Here is a 16,869-nt window from a genome sequence, read left to right on the forward strand (position 1 = left end):
ATTAAAATAAAAACTTAAAAAAAAAAAACAGCTTTATTGAAGTATATAATCCACAGCCCATACAATTCACCCATTTAAAGTGTAAAATTTAATAGTTTTTAGTATCTTCACGGATACATGCAACCATCACTGCAGTCAATTTGAAACATTTTCGTCACATTCAAAACAAATCCTATGCAGTTAGTACTTGCAGTACATGAGCATGGGATGTTTCTCCATTTATTCAGATCTTTAAAACTTTTTTCAGCAATGTTCTGTAGTTTTCTGAGTATAAGTCTTGTGCTTCTTTAAATTTATTCCTAAATATTTCATTCTTTCTCATGGTGTGAGTGGAATAATTTCTTAATTTCATTTTAGAGTGTTCATTACCAGTGTAGAGAAATATAATTGCTTTTTATATATCAATCCTATATCCTCCAAATTTATTGAACTTGTTTACCAGTTCTAATAGCTTTTTTGTAGATTTTTAGGTTGTATATATATAAGATCCTGTCATCCGTGAATATAGTTTTGCTTCTTTCTTTCCAGTTCAGATACTTTTTATTTATTTATCTTGCCCAAATGCCCTGACTAGCACCTCCAGTACAATGTTGAATGGAAGTGACAGCATATATTTTGTCTTGTTCCTGATCTTACCAGGAAAGCATGAATACTTTTTCTGAGCATGATGTTAGCTGTGGGTTTTGCCACATATGCCCTTTGCCAGGTTGAGGAAGTTCCCTTCTATTCCTAGTTTGTTGAGTGTTTTTCTCGTGCAAGAGTGTTGCACTTTGTCAAGTACTTTTCCTGCATCTATTAGGATGATCATGTGGTTTTTGTTTTTTTTCTATTGATATAAGTGTATTACGTTGATTTTCAGATGGTTAAACCAACCTTGCATTTTGGGGGATAAATCCCACATACTTAGTAGGTGCATGATTCTTTTTATATGTTGCTGGATTTAGGTTTGCTAGCATTTTGTTGAGGACTTTGCATCCATATTCATAAAAATATTGCTCTGTAGTTTTCTTGTGATGTTTCTGTATGGTTTTGAAATCACAGTAATATTGGCCTCATAGAATGAATTGGGAAGTGTTCACTCCTATTTTTTGAACGAATTTGTGAAAAATTGGTATTAATTCTTGTTTAAATGTTTGGTAGAATTCAGCAGTAAAGCCAGGCGAACCTGGGCTTTTTGTTGTGGGTAGTTTTTGGTTTTGGTCTTGGTTTGTTTTTTTTACTAATTCAATCTCTTCACTTGTAACAGGTCTACTCAGATGTCTATTCTTCTTGAGTCAGTTTTGATAGCATGAGTCTTTAAGAATTTGACTATTTCACCTGTTATCTAATTTATTGAAATACAGTTGTTCATAGTATTCTATAATTCTTTTCACTTTCAAAAGGTAGGTAGTAATGTCCCTTACTTCATTTCTGATTTTAGATTTTTTTAAAGATTTTTTAAAAGTAATCTCTATACCCAATGTGGGGCTCAAACTCATGACTCCATGATCAAGAGTCATATACTCTACCAACTAAGCCAGCCAGGCACCCCTGATTTTAAATGGTTTTTGTTTTGTTTTGTTTTAATTTGAGAGAGAGAGAGAGAGTATGAGTGGGGGGAGGGATAAAGGAAGAGGGAGAATCCCAAGCAGACTCAGAGCTGAGCGCTGGAGCCCGATGTGGGGCCCGATCCCCTGAGATCATGACCTGAGCTGAACTCAAGAGTCAGATGCTTAGCCAACTGAGCCACCCAAGCACCCCTTAAATGTTTGAGGTTTTTTTTAAGATGTTATTTTTAAGTAATCTCTACACCCAACATGGAGCTCCAGTTTGCAACACTGAGATCAAGAGTCACATGCTCTTCCAACTGAGGCAGCCAGGTGCCCCTGATTTTAAACATTTGAGTCTTCTTTCTTCTTGGTCAATCTAGCTAAAGGTTTGTCACTTCTGTTGGTGTTATCCATGAACCAGCTTTTGGTTTCATTGTTTGCTCTATTATTTAACAGTCTTTATTTCATTAAGTTCTGCTCCAATCTTTTCCTTTCCTTCTCCCTGCTTGTTCAGATTTAGTTTGCTCTTCTTTTTTGAGTGCGTTAAGGTGAAAATTTATTACTTTGAGACCTATTAATTTATTGTTTTGAGAACTTTTTTCTTTTTTTTTTTTTAAGATTTTATTTTATTTATGTATTTGACAGAGAGAGACACAGTGAGAGAGGGAACACAAGCAGGGGGAGTGGGAGAGGGAGAAGCAGGCTTTCTGCTGAGCAGGGAGCCCGATGCGGGGCTCGATCCCAGGACCCTGGGATCATGACCTGAGCCGAAGGCAGACGCCTAACGACTGAGCCACCCAGGCGCCCCAAGAGACCTTTTTTCTTAATGTAGGCATTTACATCTATAAATTTTCCTCTAAGTACTGCTTTAGAAAATTTGTAAGTTATAAATTTACAAAATTCCCTCTAAGCACTGCTGTACAGCTGCATTCCATGAGCTTTGATATGTTGTATCTTCATTTTCATTCATCTCAAAGTGTTCTCTAATTTCTCTTTTGATCTCTTTCTTGACACATTGGTTATGTAGGAGTGTGTCATTTAATTTCTGCCTGTTTGTGAGTTTCTCAAATTTCTTCCTGTTACTGATTTCTAGGTTCATTTCATTGTGATCAGAGAACATTGTTGTATTACTTCTATCCTTTTAAATTTATTGAGCTTCGTGTTATGGCCCACCATACTCCTATCCTAGAGACTGTTCCATGAGCACCTGAGAAAAATGTATCTTCTGCCGTTGTTGGATCAAATGTTCTATATGGTTGTCTCTCAGGTCTAGTTGGTTTACAATGTTTTCTTTTCATTCTTTTTTTTTTAAGATTTTATTTATTTTATTTGACAGAGAGACAGTGAGAGAGGGAACACAAGCAGGGGGAGGGGGAGAGGAAGAAGCAGGTTCCCTGCTGAGTAGGGAGCCTGACCCAGGGCTCAATCCCAGGACCCTGGGATCATGACCTGAGCCAAAGGCAGACACTTAACAACTGAGCCACCCAGGTGCCCCTACAATGTTTTCAAATCTTACATTTCCTTATTGATTGTCTAGTTGTTCTAATATTTAAAGTGGAATATTGAAGTCTCTATTATTGTTGAATTGTCCATTTTTGTTAGTTTTTGCTTCATGTATTTTGATGTTCCCTTATTAGGTGCTTATTTGTTTATAATTGTTATATCTTCCTGACGGATTGGCCTTTTTAAAATTACAAAATGTCCCTATCTCTAGTAACATTTTTTTTTGTTTTAAAGTCTATTTTGGGGCGCCTGGGTGGCTCAGTCGGTTAAGCGACTGCCTTCGGCTCAGGTCATGATCCTGGAGTCCTGGGATCGAGTCCCGCATCGGGCTCCCTGCTCAGTGGAGAGTCTGCTCTCTGTCCCTCTGACCCTCCTCCCTCTCATGCTCTCTGTCTCTCTGACCCTCCTCCCTCTCATGCTCTCTGTCTCTCATTCTCTCTCGCAAATAAATAAAATCTTTAAAAATAAATAAATAAATAAATAAATAAAGTCTATTTTGTCTGAAATTAGGATAATCATTCCAGCTTTCGTTTGCTATATGTGTGATATATCTTTTTCCAGCTTTTCTTTTCTTTTCTTTTTTAAGATTTTATTTATTTGACAGAGAGAGAGAGCACAAGCAGAGTGAGTGGCAGGCAGAGGGAGAGGGAGAAGCAGGCTCCCTGCTCAATGTGGGGTGCAATCCCAGGACCCTGGGATCCTGACATGAGAAGGTAGACGCTTAATCAACTGAGTCATCCAGGCACCCTCCAGCTTTTATTTTCAATCTATTTGTATCTTTGAATCTAGCATGTCTCCAGTAGACAGAATATAGATGGATCTTGTTTGTTTGTTTGTTTTAAATCAAGTCTGACAATCTCTGCCTTTTGGTTGAATTGTTTAATCCATTCACATTTAATGTTATCATTGATATACTTGAACACATATTTATTTAACTTTTTGTTTTCTATGTGTCTCATTCTTTTATGTTCCTCTATTCTTACTTTTACTGGTTTCTTTTTGCATTAAATGAATATTTTCTAGTTTAGCATTTTAAGTCCTCAAATGATTTTTTTTAGTAATTTCCCTAGTGATTTCTCTAGGGCTTACCATACATACCTTATTTATCAGAATCAACTTCAGATTTTTACTAACTTAATTCCTGCAATATATAAAAATGTTACTCCTATATAGCTCTCTTTCCTTACCCCCTTTTTGTAGTCTTATTGTTAGATCATACCTATAAATGTTACAAGCCAAACAAAACATTGTTACCATTATTACTTTATATAATTTTATGTCTTTTTAAAGAAGGTGAGAGAAGATAAGAGAGCAAGTATATATTTATCACTTTTGTTATAATATTCTTCTTATTTATCATTTCTGGTTGTCTTTATTTATTCTTCTGGATTTCAGTTACCATCCGGACACATTTCTTTAGCTCAATACAGCTTTGCTCCCACACAAACTCTATGTGCTCTTAATGGCAAATATATTACATTTCTATGTGATAGGTCCAACAATACATTATATACATGTTGTTTTATATAATTGCTTTTTTTTTTTTTTAAGATTTTATTTATTTATTTAACAGAGAGATAGCGAGAGCAGGAACACAAGCAGGGGGAGTGGGAGAGGGAGAAGCAGGCTCTCCGCCGAGCAGGGAGCCCGATGTGGGGCTCGATCCCAGGACCCTGGGATCATGACCTGAGCCGAAGGCAGACGCTTAACGACTGAGCCACTCAGGCGCCCCGCTTTTTTTTTTTTAAGATTTATTTATTTATTTGAGAGAGAGAGAGAGCATGAGCAGGAGGAGGGGTAGAGGGAGAGGGACAAGCAGACTCCCCACTGAGGGGGGAGCCAGAGGCAGGGCTCGATCCCAGGACCAAGAGATCATGACCTGAGCCGAAGTCAGATGCTTAACGACTGAGCCACCCAGGCACCCCTCCTTCATTTTTAAAATATAGTTTTGTTGGATATAGGAATCTGGTTGGCAGTTTTTTCTTTGAGCACTTTTTCTAGAAAAGATTTATTTGTTTGAGAGAGAGAGCATGAGCAGGAGGGGCAGAGGGAGAGGGAGAGAGAATCCCAAGCAGACTCCATGCTTAGCATGGAGCTGGGACTCAGGGCTCGATCTCACAACCCTGAGATCATGACCTGAGCCAAAACCAAGAGTTGCATGCTTAACCGACTGCACCACCCAGGTGCCCCTTCTTTGAGCACTTTGAACATGTTATCTCAGGGCCTTCTGCCTGCCATTGTTGCTGTTAACTTCATTTGGGTTCTGTTGTAAGTGATGATTTATTTTTCTCTTGCTGTTTCAAGATTCACTCCTTGGGGCGCCCGGCTGGCTCAGTTGGTAGAGTTTGTGATCTCAGGATTGTGAGCTCAAGCCCCATGTTGGGCATGGAGCCTATCTAAAATAAAAATTAAAAAAAAAAAAAAAGATTCCCTCCTTGTCTTTGGCTTTTGGCATTTTTACTATGATGTGTCTGTTAGTGGATCTCTTTGAATATATTCTCTATGGAATTCACTGGGCTTCCTGGATATGAAAATGATTGTTTTTCTATAATTTGGTAAGTTTTCAGCTATCATTTCTTCAAATATTTTTTTCTGCTCCTTTCTCTCTTCTCTCCTTCTGGTACTCCCACTACACATATGTTGGTGTGTTTAGTGGTGTGCCACATTTCTCTGAGGCTCTGTTAATTTTTCTTCATTGTTTTCCTCTCTGTTCTTTGGATTACATAATCTCTATTGATCTATCTTCAAGTTTGCTAGTTCTTTCTTCTGCTAGTTAACATCTACTATGAATCCCTGTGGTGAATTTTTTCATTTTAATTACTGTACTTTTCAATTCCATCATTTCCATTTGTTTATTTTTAGATAATTTTTATCCCTTTATTAATATTCTCTATTTGATGTAACATTGTCCTCATACCTTACTTTACTTCCTTAAACATATTTGTAATAGCTACTTTCAAGTCTTTTTCTGTTAAACTCAATATCTGGTTGCTTTCACAGGCAGTTTTTTTTTTTTTAAGATTTTATTTAGTTGACAGAGAGACACAGCGAGAGAGGGAACACAAGCAGGGGGAGTGAAAGAGGGAGAAGCAGGCTTCCCGCTGAGCAGGGAGCCCGATGCGGGGCTCGATCCCAGGACCCTGGGATCATGACCTGAGCCGAAGGCAGACGCCTAACGACTGAGCCACCCAGGCACCCTCACAGGCAGTTTTTGTTGACTGCTTTTTTTCCCAACGTATAGGTCATACTTTATCTGTTTCTTTGCATCTCTCATAATTTTTTGCTGCAATGGCAAATCCAGGCTATCACCTGTGCCTCTGACCAGCCAACTATAAATTGGAGGTTCTCATGACCCCCCTCCTCAGATTTGATTAATTTGCTAGAGTGACTCACAGAATTCAGGAAAACAGTTTACTTACTAGATTACTGTTATAAAAAGATATAACTCAAGAACAGCCATATGGAAGAGATACATAGCCCAAAGTATGTGGGAAGGGATGCTTTCCATACTCTCTCTGGGTACACTGCTCTCCCTTGCATCTCCCTTGTATCCACCAATCCTGAAGCTCTCTGAACCTCATCCTTCTTGGGTTTTTATGGAGGCTTCATCACTTAGGCACAATTAATTAAATCACTGGCCATTGATTCAACCTCCAGGCTCCTCTCCTCTCTGGAGGTGATTAATATCATCATATCAGTAGTGATAAATCATAAATCATGTACTCTTGAAATGAGGTGATGAAAATGGCAATATATCTACGTAGTTTTCCTCTCAAAAACACATTACCCCTTGGGGCGCCTGGGTGGCTCAGTCGTTAAGCATCTGCCTTCAGCTCAGGTCATGATCCCAGGGTCCTGGGATCAAGCCCCGCATCAGGGCTCCCTGCTCAGCGGGCAGCCTGCTTCTCCCTCTTCCACTCCCCCTGCTTATGTTCGTTCCCTCTCTCGCTGTGTCTCTCTGTCAAATAAATAAATAAAATCTTTTTTAAAAAAAACCACATTACCCCAGTATAATCATGAGAAAAACATCAGACAAGTCCCAGTAAAGGGACATCCTACAAAATATCTTACCAGTATGCCTCAAAACTATCAAGGTCATCAAAACAAGGAAAGTCTAAGAAACATACAGCCTAGAGAGGACTCTAAGGAGACATGAGAACTAAATATAATATAGTATCCTGGAGAGGATGCTTGAACAGAAAAAAGACATTAGATAAAAACTAAACAAATCTGAATAAACTGATTCATTTATTAACAAGTGTATCATACTAATAATAACATGTTAGTGATGGGGCAAATGTGTGTGTGATATATAGAAATCTGCACTATTTTCACATCTTTTCTGTAAATTTAAAACTTTTCTAAACAATAAAGTGTATTTAAAAATACATGATTGCGGGCGCCTGGGTGGCTCAGTTGGTTAAGCGACTGCCTTCGGCTCAGGTCATGATCCTGGAGTCCCTGGATCGAGTCCCGCATCGGGCTCCCTGCTCAGCAGGGAGTCTGCTTCTCCCTCTGGCCCTCCTCCCTCTCATGCTCTCTGTCTCTCATTCTCTCTCTCACAAATAAATAAAATCTTAAAAAAAAAAATTTTTTTTTAATACATGATTGCTGAATAGAGTTCAGGCTATGAGGCTATGACCACAGGGATGATTTATCATAGAAAATCTGTGAATGTAATTTTCCACATTAATAGATTAAAAGAGAAAACTTACGAGTATCTCAATACCAACCTGTACTACAAGAAAAAAAATCACAGCAAACCCAGAATAGAATGGAACTAGCTTAATTAGAAGAGTTTCTAGGGGAGCCTGGGTGGCTCAGGGGGTTAGGCGTCTGCCTTCAGCTCAGGTCATGATCCCAGGGTCCTGGGATGGAGTCCTGCATCAGGCTCCCTGCTCAGTGGGGAGTCTGCTTCTCCCTCTATGCCTTCCCCTGCTCGTGATCTCTCTCTCAAATAAATAAATCTTAAAAAAAAAAAAAAAAAAAAAAAAAGGAAGAGTTTCTACCAGAATCCTTTTGAGGCCCAGTACAAAATGAAGATTCAGGACCTTTGTTCAAAATTACTATGAATTTAATGAAAGCGACTGCAGAGCTGGGGTCTTATGAGCACAGGGTACCTGCATAGACCCTGCCCATGAAGCCCCACCTATCTACAGCAAATTTCACACTTAATGGTGGTCCAATGAAAGCTATGACCAGAATAAGAAAAAGATACCCACTATCATTGCTTCAGTCCAATGTCTCTATTAGATTTCCCAACCAGTTAAATCAGTCAAGAAAAAGAAATAATAAAAAGTATAGATTTATAAGGGAAAACAAAGTTGTCACTTTCAGATGATATGCTTGTCTACATACAACATCCAATAGAATCTACAATCATCAGAACTAGAGTTTAAGATTGCTGAATGCAAGAGTGAGAAATAAAAGTCATTTGCATTACTATATACCAATAATAAGCAATTATGAATTGCAATTTTTAAAAGTCTGTATTAGTCAAGTACCTGGCTGGCTCAGTTGGTGGAGCAAGCAATTCTTGATCTCAGGGTTGTAAGTTAAGGCCCCACCTTGGGTATAGAGATTACTCACGAATAAAATCTTTAGGGACACCTGGGTGGCTCAGTTGATTGAGTGTCAGACTCTTGATTTTGGCTCAGGTCATGATCTCAGGGTGGTGGGACTGAGCCCTGCCATGGCACCAGGCTCAGCACGGGTGTCGGCTAGTCCCTCTTCCTCTGCTACCCAGCCCCCTGGAATAAATAAATAAAATACTATACCTTGACTAATTGAATATAAATTTTAAAAAATAAATAAAATAAAATCTATTTTAAAAATAAAACAAATCATACTCAAAGTCCCAATGTAGGAACAGACAAAATCAGAATGACTCTAGTTAACCAGGACAAAATTTAGATGTCAGAGAACTGAGTCTTCGCTTTGGCCCTTAAAGGTGGCCCCAGAGCAACGTTTTGAATACTAAGACTTCCGGAGTCAGTAAGGAAAATTAGTCAGCTTCATTTGCATACCCATAATACACTGCGAACAGTATAATTGTTTTCAATTAAAAAAAATCTTATTTGTCTTTTCTAAGTGTGAGGATGTTATTTTCAGAATTCCTGGGATAAATTTCTGCAGGCACTAACTCTTGTGACAAATAGCCACCCTCAGCGTATTAGGAGTTGGGTTTTGCTGAAAAATGAGTTAGGGAATTGTTGCCTTATGCTCTGGTTTCTCTTCAGATCGTATAAATCTTTCGCCTTTTACTAAAGATTTCCGTGGAGAGAAATTATTCTGAGTCTTAATCCAATTTTTCGAGGCCTTGTTTCTTAAACTAAGGCTACGTTCAAAGTCGAAATAAAGATTAACTATACGTTATTGCCTGGCAAGTCAGATGGGCTGATAGTCTTTTTCAGTACAACGTTCTTAAAATGTGGTTTTTTTTCGTGGTTAGTATGCGGAGTTACGTGCTGTATGCAGTATGTTTTTTACTTTTGACAGTATTATTGAAGTAGAATAAAATTTTTTTTTAATTGCTTTTTTTTTTGTAAGCCGGTATTTGGGGTTAGGTGTGCCTTGTTCTACTCTATTTTTTTGCTTAGCATAGTTTTTTTTTTTTTTTTTTTTTTTTTTGAGTTTCATGGTACTTTTTGTGAGAAGTTAGTAACTTTTCTGCACCTAAGGGGTTCTGAATACGCAGTGCGCATACCACACCCCTTGTGGGTTGGGTCAAGGACTCCAGCTTGTCAGTAATCTCAGCACAGTATCTTCTCTAGCCCACGAAGTCAGACACTAAACCTGACTTTCGGTGGTAATCCAACCCCAACTAGTAGAGTATATAGAGAAACATAAAGATTTATTGTGAGGAACTGGTTCACACAATGAAGGAGGTGAAAAGAGATCTTAAGATCTGCTGTCTTCAAGTTGGAGGCCCAGAAAAGCTGGTGGTGTAGTCCCAGTTCAAACTGGCAAAACTGAAAAGGAAAGGAGCCAGTGCTGTAAGTCTGGGTCCAAGGCCCAAGAACCAGGAGTGCCAAAGACCAAGAACAGTAGAAAATGTGTCTCCCAGCTTAAGCACAGAGAGCAAATTTGCTCTTCCTCTGCCTTTTTGTTTTCTGTTTCGACTCTGTGCATTGGATGATGCCCGCAACAGTGAGGAGGGTGATCTTTACTCACTCTGCTAATTCAAATGCTGATCTCTTCCGGACACACACAGAAATAGGGTTTACCAACTATCTGGGTATCCCTTAGCCCATCAAACTGAAATACAAAATGAACCATCACAGGGGCGCCTGGGTGGCTCAGTCAGTTAAGCCTCTCTGCCTTTAGCTCAGGTCATGATCCCAGGGTCCTGGGATGGAGTCCCATATCGGGGGTCCTTGCTCAGCGGGGAGCCTGCTTCACCCTCTCCCTCTGCCTGCTGCTCCCCCTGCTTGTGCGTTCACTCTCTCTCACACAAATAAATAAAAATCTTTAAAAAAAGAAAAACAAAACAAAACAAAAAAACCATCACAGCCACCTTCACCTCTGAGTTACATCCTCATAACCACTCCATGTTGGAAGCCACTCTGTGCTCTCTTGACCATCCATGGACCCAGAGCACCTGGACTGCTTTTCTCCTGACCTTGTAGGCTCAGCTTGCTTGTCTCTCCTTGGGCAATAACTCCTGCCCACTGTCTCCTTCTTGGGATATTTCCCTCCAAAGGCTGACAGCCAGGACAAAAGATTCATTTAAACCCAGAGGAAATGGATACTCAGAATGGTGCAGGTCACAAAGTCAGAGGGGTGAATCTGGGAATACCATCCATCCTGCCTTTCAGTCCCAAGAATTCTTCACATTGCTTTAAGATTTTGCTCTCAGATGTCTCCAGATTTGCCTTTGGGGTACTCTGTACTGGAGTATGGAGCAGGAGGAGGTGATGGGAGTGGGGGCTATGGATGAGGGAGGCTTTCACCTAACTACAGAAGAAAAAGGACTGGATTACCATCTCCTCTCAACAGTTCAGTCCATTGATCAAGTGGAAAACCTAAGCCTAGGACTTGCTGAATCCCTAGCTCTGCACTGTCCAATATGGAAGCCAGTAGCCATGTTGGCAATTTACATTTAATTAACTAAATAAAATTTAAAATTCAGTTCCTCAGACTTACTAGTCACATTTCAAGCGCTCAACAGTCACATGGGAGTAGTGGCTGCCATTCTGGATGGCGCAGAACATACTCATTTCCATCATTGCTACCCTAGGTCAAGAAGCTCCCAACATCTACGCCCCAAGGCAGGAGTCACTAAACCACCTCACTTCCACAAGGCAGCTGGGCTAGGCTGGGGCTTAAAAGAGAGGTGGCCAGGGTGAGTGACTTTAGGACATCTACGGTAGACCCCTTTCCTGCCTCCTTTTCACTTAATTGCCCTTCTCCCACCTCACAAAGTAAACATTTTCCTGTCATCCACCCTAACTTTACCAAGGTGCAATGCTGGAGGATGTAAAAACTTTCAGGGTTCCCAATAAATGTCAGTTTGAAATATTTACACAATTTGGAGGAAGGAAATGAATCTGGACAACACATTCTTTTGAATATTTTTTAAAATTCTTTTTTTTTTTTTAAAGATTTTATTTATTTATTTGACAGAGAGGGACACAGCGAGAGAGGGAACACAAGTAGGGGGAGTGAGAGAGAGAGAGAAGCAGGCTTCCTGCTGAGCAGGGAGCCCTGATGTGGGGCTTGATCCCAGGACCCTGGGATCATGACCTGAGCCGAAGGCAGATGCTTAACGACTGAGCCATCCAGGCACCCCATATATTTTTAAAAATTCTTTTGCAAATTAAAAGATTTCCAAATCTTTTCTTCCAACAAAATTTAAGGAGTTAATTTGTCACTAATAGTTCATTATGTGGTAGTGAGTGACACCGTTGAAACTCCTTCCATCCACTGACTTATGGGAACAAGATTTCTTAGGTTACAGCTATAAAAAAGAAAAAAAAGAGAAAGCATTGGAAAGAAACCCTGTCTTTTCTGGCAATAAGTAACATGCATCCATTTAATTAAGAAATGTATTTCCAATAAGATGACACCTTTATGTTTAATAATTATCAAAATTTGTAGTATGTTTATGTTGTATGGATCAAGTATGTAGTACTAATAATTGCAATAATAAATTAATCCGGAAGGAAAACATTAATGCATAGAATTTTAAGTCCAATGTGGAAAACATTTTATTTTATTTTTTTTTTAAGATTTTATTTATTTATTTGACAGAGAGAGACACTGAGAGAGGAAACACAAACAAGGGGAGTGGGAGAGGGAGAAGCAGGCTTCCCACCGAGCAGGGAGCCCGATGCGGGGCTCGATCCCAGGTTCCTGGGATCATGACCTGAGCCAAAGGCAGACACTTAACAACGGAGCCACCCAGGCGCCCCAATGTGGAAAATGTTTTGAAATTCAACTAATGTAGTTATTTTGTCATAGTGAAATATGATTGAGTTATCAATAAAACACTTTCAGGTATAAAAATATTTGTATTAAATTCTTGGTGAAATGGAAGTAGAAAAAAGTTTGAGAAGAGAAAGGAATTAGGTAAACATTTTTCAAGTTTTTTAAATTAAAAAATATTTAATTTTTTAAAATAGGGGACCCCTGGGTAGCACAGTTGGTTGGGCGACCGACTCTTGGTTTCGGCTCCGGTCAAGATCTTGGGGCTGTGGGATCGAGCCTTGTTGGGCTCCGCACTCAGTGCGGAGTCCGCTTGAGATTCTCTTTCCCTCTTCCTCTGCCCCTCCCGCTCATGTGTGCTCCCTCTCTCTCAAATATGAAAATAAATCTTTAAAAAAAAAAATTATGATGGTAGTTATCAAATCTCTTGGGCATTTATCTTCCATTGACTACATTTCAAAGTGATATAACAGCTTAGAGTATCAATATTTACAATGCACAAAATATCCATCCTTTGCATCTATTTAAATGTATGATATTGTAAGTTATCTTATGGAAACTATACATATGATCTTTAAAGTGTGCACAAGGAATATGTATTTTCAAACTTCTTTTAGGAGCTATAAGAGCAAAACGTTGGACTCCCTGACCTTTAACAGGTGGGCCTTGTGGCAGGAACTGAGCACTAAAGAGAAGCAGCGCCCCTTTGTGGCCAGTAGAGAGGCTGCAGCAAAAATGAGCAAGGAGTCCTAGAAAGAAGGTAAATCTGGGGACAAGAGCTGAGACCTAGAGGTTTAATCCAACTTCCACAGGAGAGTCTCTCTCCACTGCACAATCTGTAACGGTTAGGTGTTGCTCCTATGCTCGGACCTGCCACTTGCAGCTGTGGCGCCTGGGATCTGACCACAACAAATAGGAACCAGAGAACAATCTACAAGAATACGCAAGGATGATTTAACAATCTCTTGATGCAGATCTCCCCTGGAAGAGATTGGAGCAAAACCATTTAACAATAATCCCATGAATGCAGAAAAAGTAATAAATTCGAATACTCATTCATTATACATACATACATATATATTAATCCGAACATACTAGAAGGGTATCTGCCCAATCTAATGAAGAATACCAACCAAAACGCCACATGTAAACAAAGTGTTGTAAATTTTCCCTTTAGAGTCAGAAAGAAGGCAAGAATCAAAATTTCAATAAAAAATTCCAATTAAAGGTTTTTATGATCTTTATTTTTTTGTTTCTCAGGTTATATCTTGTATTAAATATCAGTATGAATTGTTGCCAGGAATGGAAGTGCCAGCCACATCATAAACAATGAAATTAAAACTCCTTTTGCAATCAGACATGGGTTCACGCTTTGGATTCAGAAGCCCTGGGAGCTGCATGAGTTAACTTTCCTAACTAACCAGTGAAAGCTGCACAGGACCCTTCCATAATGAAGCAGAGAAAAGTCCAAAAGGTGAATGTCCTCTAAAGCTTAGGAGCAAGGAAACACTCTTCAAAGCCTTCAGAATTGCTCCTTTCCTGTCCATTAGTGCCTGAATCCCTGGACAACGCCTGTGAGCATAGCTATTACCGTAGGGTGGGAACTTTGCATGTTCGTGGATCTCTAACTTCCCATTACGTTGTGAAATATAAAAAGCATGCAAAAAGTATCAAAATGGGGGCACCTGGGTGGCTCAGTCATTAAGCATCTGCCTTCGGCTCAGGTCATGATCCCAGGGTCCTGGGATTGAGCCCCCGAGTCAGGCTTCCTGCTCAGCGGGAAGCCTGCTTCTCCCTCCCCCACTCCCCCTGCTTGTGTTCCCTCTCTTGCTGTCTCTCTCTCTATCAAAAAATAAAAAAATAAAAAATAAAAAAAAGTATCAAAACAAATGTGTGCATGGATGAACCCAGCAGACGTTGCTCTAAGTGAAAGCAGCCAGTCACAAGGGGCCACAGGTTGTCTGCTTCCATTTATATGAAATATCCAGAACAGGCACTTTAGAGATAGAAAGTAGATTAGTGGTTGCCAGAGGCTGAGGAACAGGGAGTGTTTGTGTGTGTATGTGTGTGTGGGGAGGAATAACTGCTAATGGGTAGAGTTTCTCTTTGAGGTGACAAAAATGTTCTAAAATTAGATAATGGTGATGATTGCACAACTCCAAATATACTAAAAACCATTGAATTATACACTTTAAATGGATGAATTGCATGGCAAGTGAATCATATCCAGTAAAGCTGTTTTTAAAATGTAAGACTTTTTATTTATTTTATTTTTTTATTATTTTCTTAAGATTGTGTTTATTTGACAGAGAGAAAGAGGGAGAGCACAAGCAGGGAGGAGGGGCAGAGGGAGAGGGAGAAGCGGGCTCCCCGCCCAGCAGGGAGCCTGATGAGGGGCTCTATCCCAGGACCTGGAGATCATGACCTGAGCCGAAGGCAGACGCTTAACCAACTGAGCCACCCAGGCGCCCCTGTAATAGACTTTTAAAATAATTAAAATGTAAAATTTAAAATACATGTTACATATGATTGACTAGTTATGAGCAAAGGAACCAGCAAAGTCGGGGGAAAAGTGCCAATTTAAAGACAGTGTCAGGGGCGCCTGGGTGGCTCAGTCATTAAGCGCCTGCCTTCCGCTCTGGTCATGATCTCAGGGTCCTGGGATCGAGCCCCACATGGGGCTCCCTGCTGCGCGGGAAGCCTGCTTCTCCCTCTTCCACTCCCCCTGCTTGTGTTCCCTCTCTCTGTCAAATAAAAAAAAAAAAAAGAAGGTGTCAAAGTTGGGAAGGAAAATATTTATATATATAATCAGCTAGAAAAAAAAAGAACTGCAATTTCCTTTCTCAAGGTTGTTTCCTTTCTCTAATTTGATACTTTGATACTCACAATAGTTAGGGAACCCTTGTAGGCGGGTCGGATCTAGTAACTGAGCGCCACAGAGGAAAGAATGGCACATTTTATTTCATTTTTTTCTTGGGGGGGGTTCTTTTTTTAAAAATTTAAATTCAATTAATTAACATACAGTGTCTTATTAGTTTCAGAGGTAGAGTTCAGTGATTCATCATGTATGTAACACCCAGTGCTCATTCCATCCAGTGCCCTCCTTAATGCCCATCACCCAGCTACCCCCTCACCCCACCCTCCCCTCCAGCAACCCTCAGTTTATTTCCTATGATTAAGAGTCTCTTGGGGCGCCTGGGTGGCTCAGTGGGTTAAGCGACTGCCTTCGGCTCAGGTCATGATCCTGAAGTCCCGGGATCGAGTCCTGCACCCGGCTCCCACTCAGCTGGGAGTCTGCTTCTCCCTCTGACCATCTCCCCTCTCATGCTCTCTCTATCTCATTCTCTCTCTCAAATAAATAAATAAAATCTTAAAAAAAAAAAAAAGAGTCTCTTATGGTTTGTCTCCCTCTCTGATTTTGTTTTGTTTTATTTTTCTCAGGTTTGTTTCCTTTACTAACCAGAATCAAAAAGCACATTAAAGAACAATACATACAGAACAGCACATTTTAAAAGCATACTATAAGGGTGGGGTGCCTGGCGGGTTCAGTCCAAAAGCACCTGACTCTTGATCTTGGGATCATGAGTTCAAGCCCCACAATGGGTGTAGAGATTACTTTAAAAAATAAATAAATAAACTTAAAAAAAAAAAAAAGTAAAAGCATAGGATAAAGAGACACGGGATCTGAAACTGGAATACAAGATTTCATCTCTCAGAGCAGCAGGTGGGGCAGGAAACCTGAAGCCAAACACGCAGGCTCCAATTTTAAACAGGACCCTGGCAGGAATTTTTCTCAAACGGCAGACAAAAATGCAGAATGGTGAAGAGTGTATAATCTGCAGGTGCACGGTTAAAACAGGACAAACAAACAAAACACCCGTGTGCCTACCACGCAGCTTACGAAAAAATACAACCTGTGTGCTCTTCCCAACCTTACCCCTCCCCACTGAAGGGAGGAACCACTGTCCCGATTTTTATATCAATCACTCATTTGCTAATTTTCTCGTATTCGATTTAATGGCAGTCTTTAATCGACAGAAACCAAACTCAGGTGTACAAATATATAAAACATAAAACCCGAGTCTCTTATCAATAGGGCGTTTAGATCTCAGCCCATCCTCTGCTTCGCCCCGTAACGGTGACGCCGAGGTACAGCGTGCACACTAACCTGTTTTCCCAACTGACAGAGCGGTGACTTGATTATTTGCATACCCACAGTGCACTGCGGTCGGTACAAGTTTAAAACAATAAAACTTAAAAATTCCTCCACTTGTACATCTTACAGTTAGGTCTCCACTTAGAAAATAACCTAAAAGTTTTTATTCAGGCACTGAGTCTTGCGGTTAATTAGACACCATCACTGAACTAGGATTTTTTTTCCACCGAGGTATGAGTTACAACGTCAAACGTT

The 16,869-nt window shown here is 40.0% G+C and overlaps 1 non-coding gene across 1 annotated transcript; it reads left to right on the top strand.

The window, feature by feature from the left end:
- The first annotated feature begins 9,251 nt into the window (after nt 1–9,251).
- On the top strand, nt 9,252–9,371 carry LOC118003815. The gene has a single exon (XR_004677431.1). It is a non-coding gene; the product is annotated as a U5 spliceosomal RNA (small nuclear RNA).
- Nucleotides 9,372–16,869: the final 7,498 nt, after the last annotated feature.

The sequence above is a fragment of the Mirounga leonina genome, unplaced genomic scaffold, assembly GCF_011800145.1.
Source record: "Mirounga leonina isolate KUSES-001 unplaced genomic scaffold, KU_Mleo_1.0 Mir_91, whole genome shotgun sequence".
In the NCBI taxonomy this organism is placed as follows: Eukaryota; Metazoa; Chordata; class Mammalia; order Carnivora; family Phocidae; genus Mirounga; species Mirounga leonina.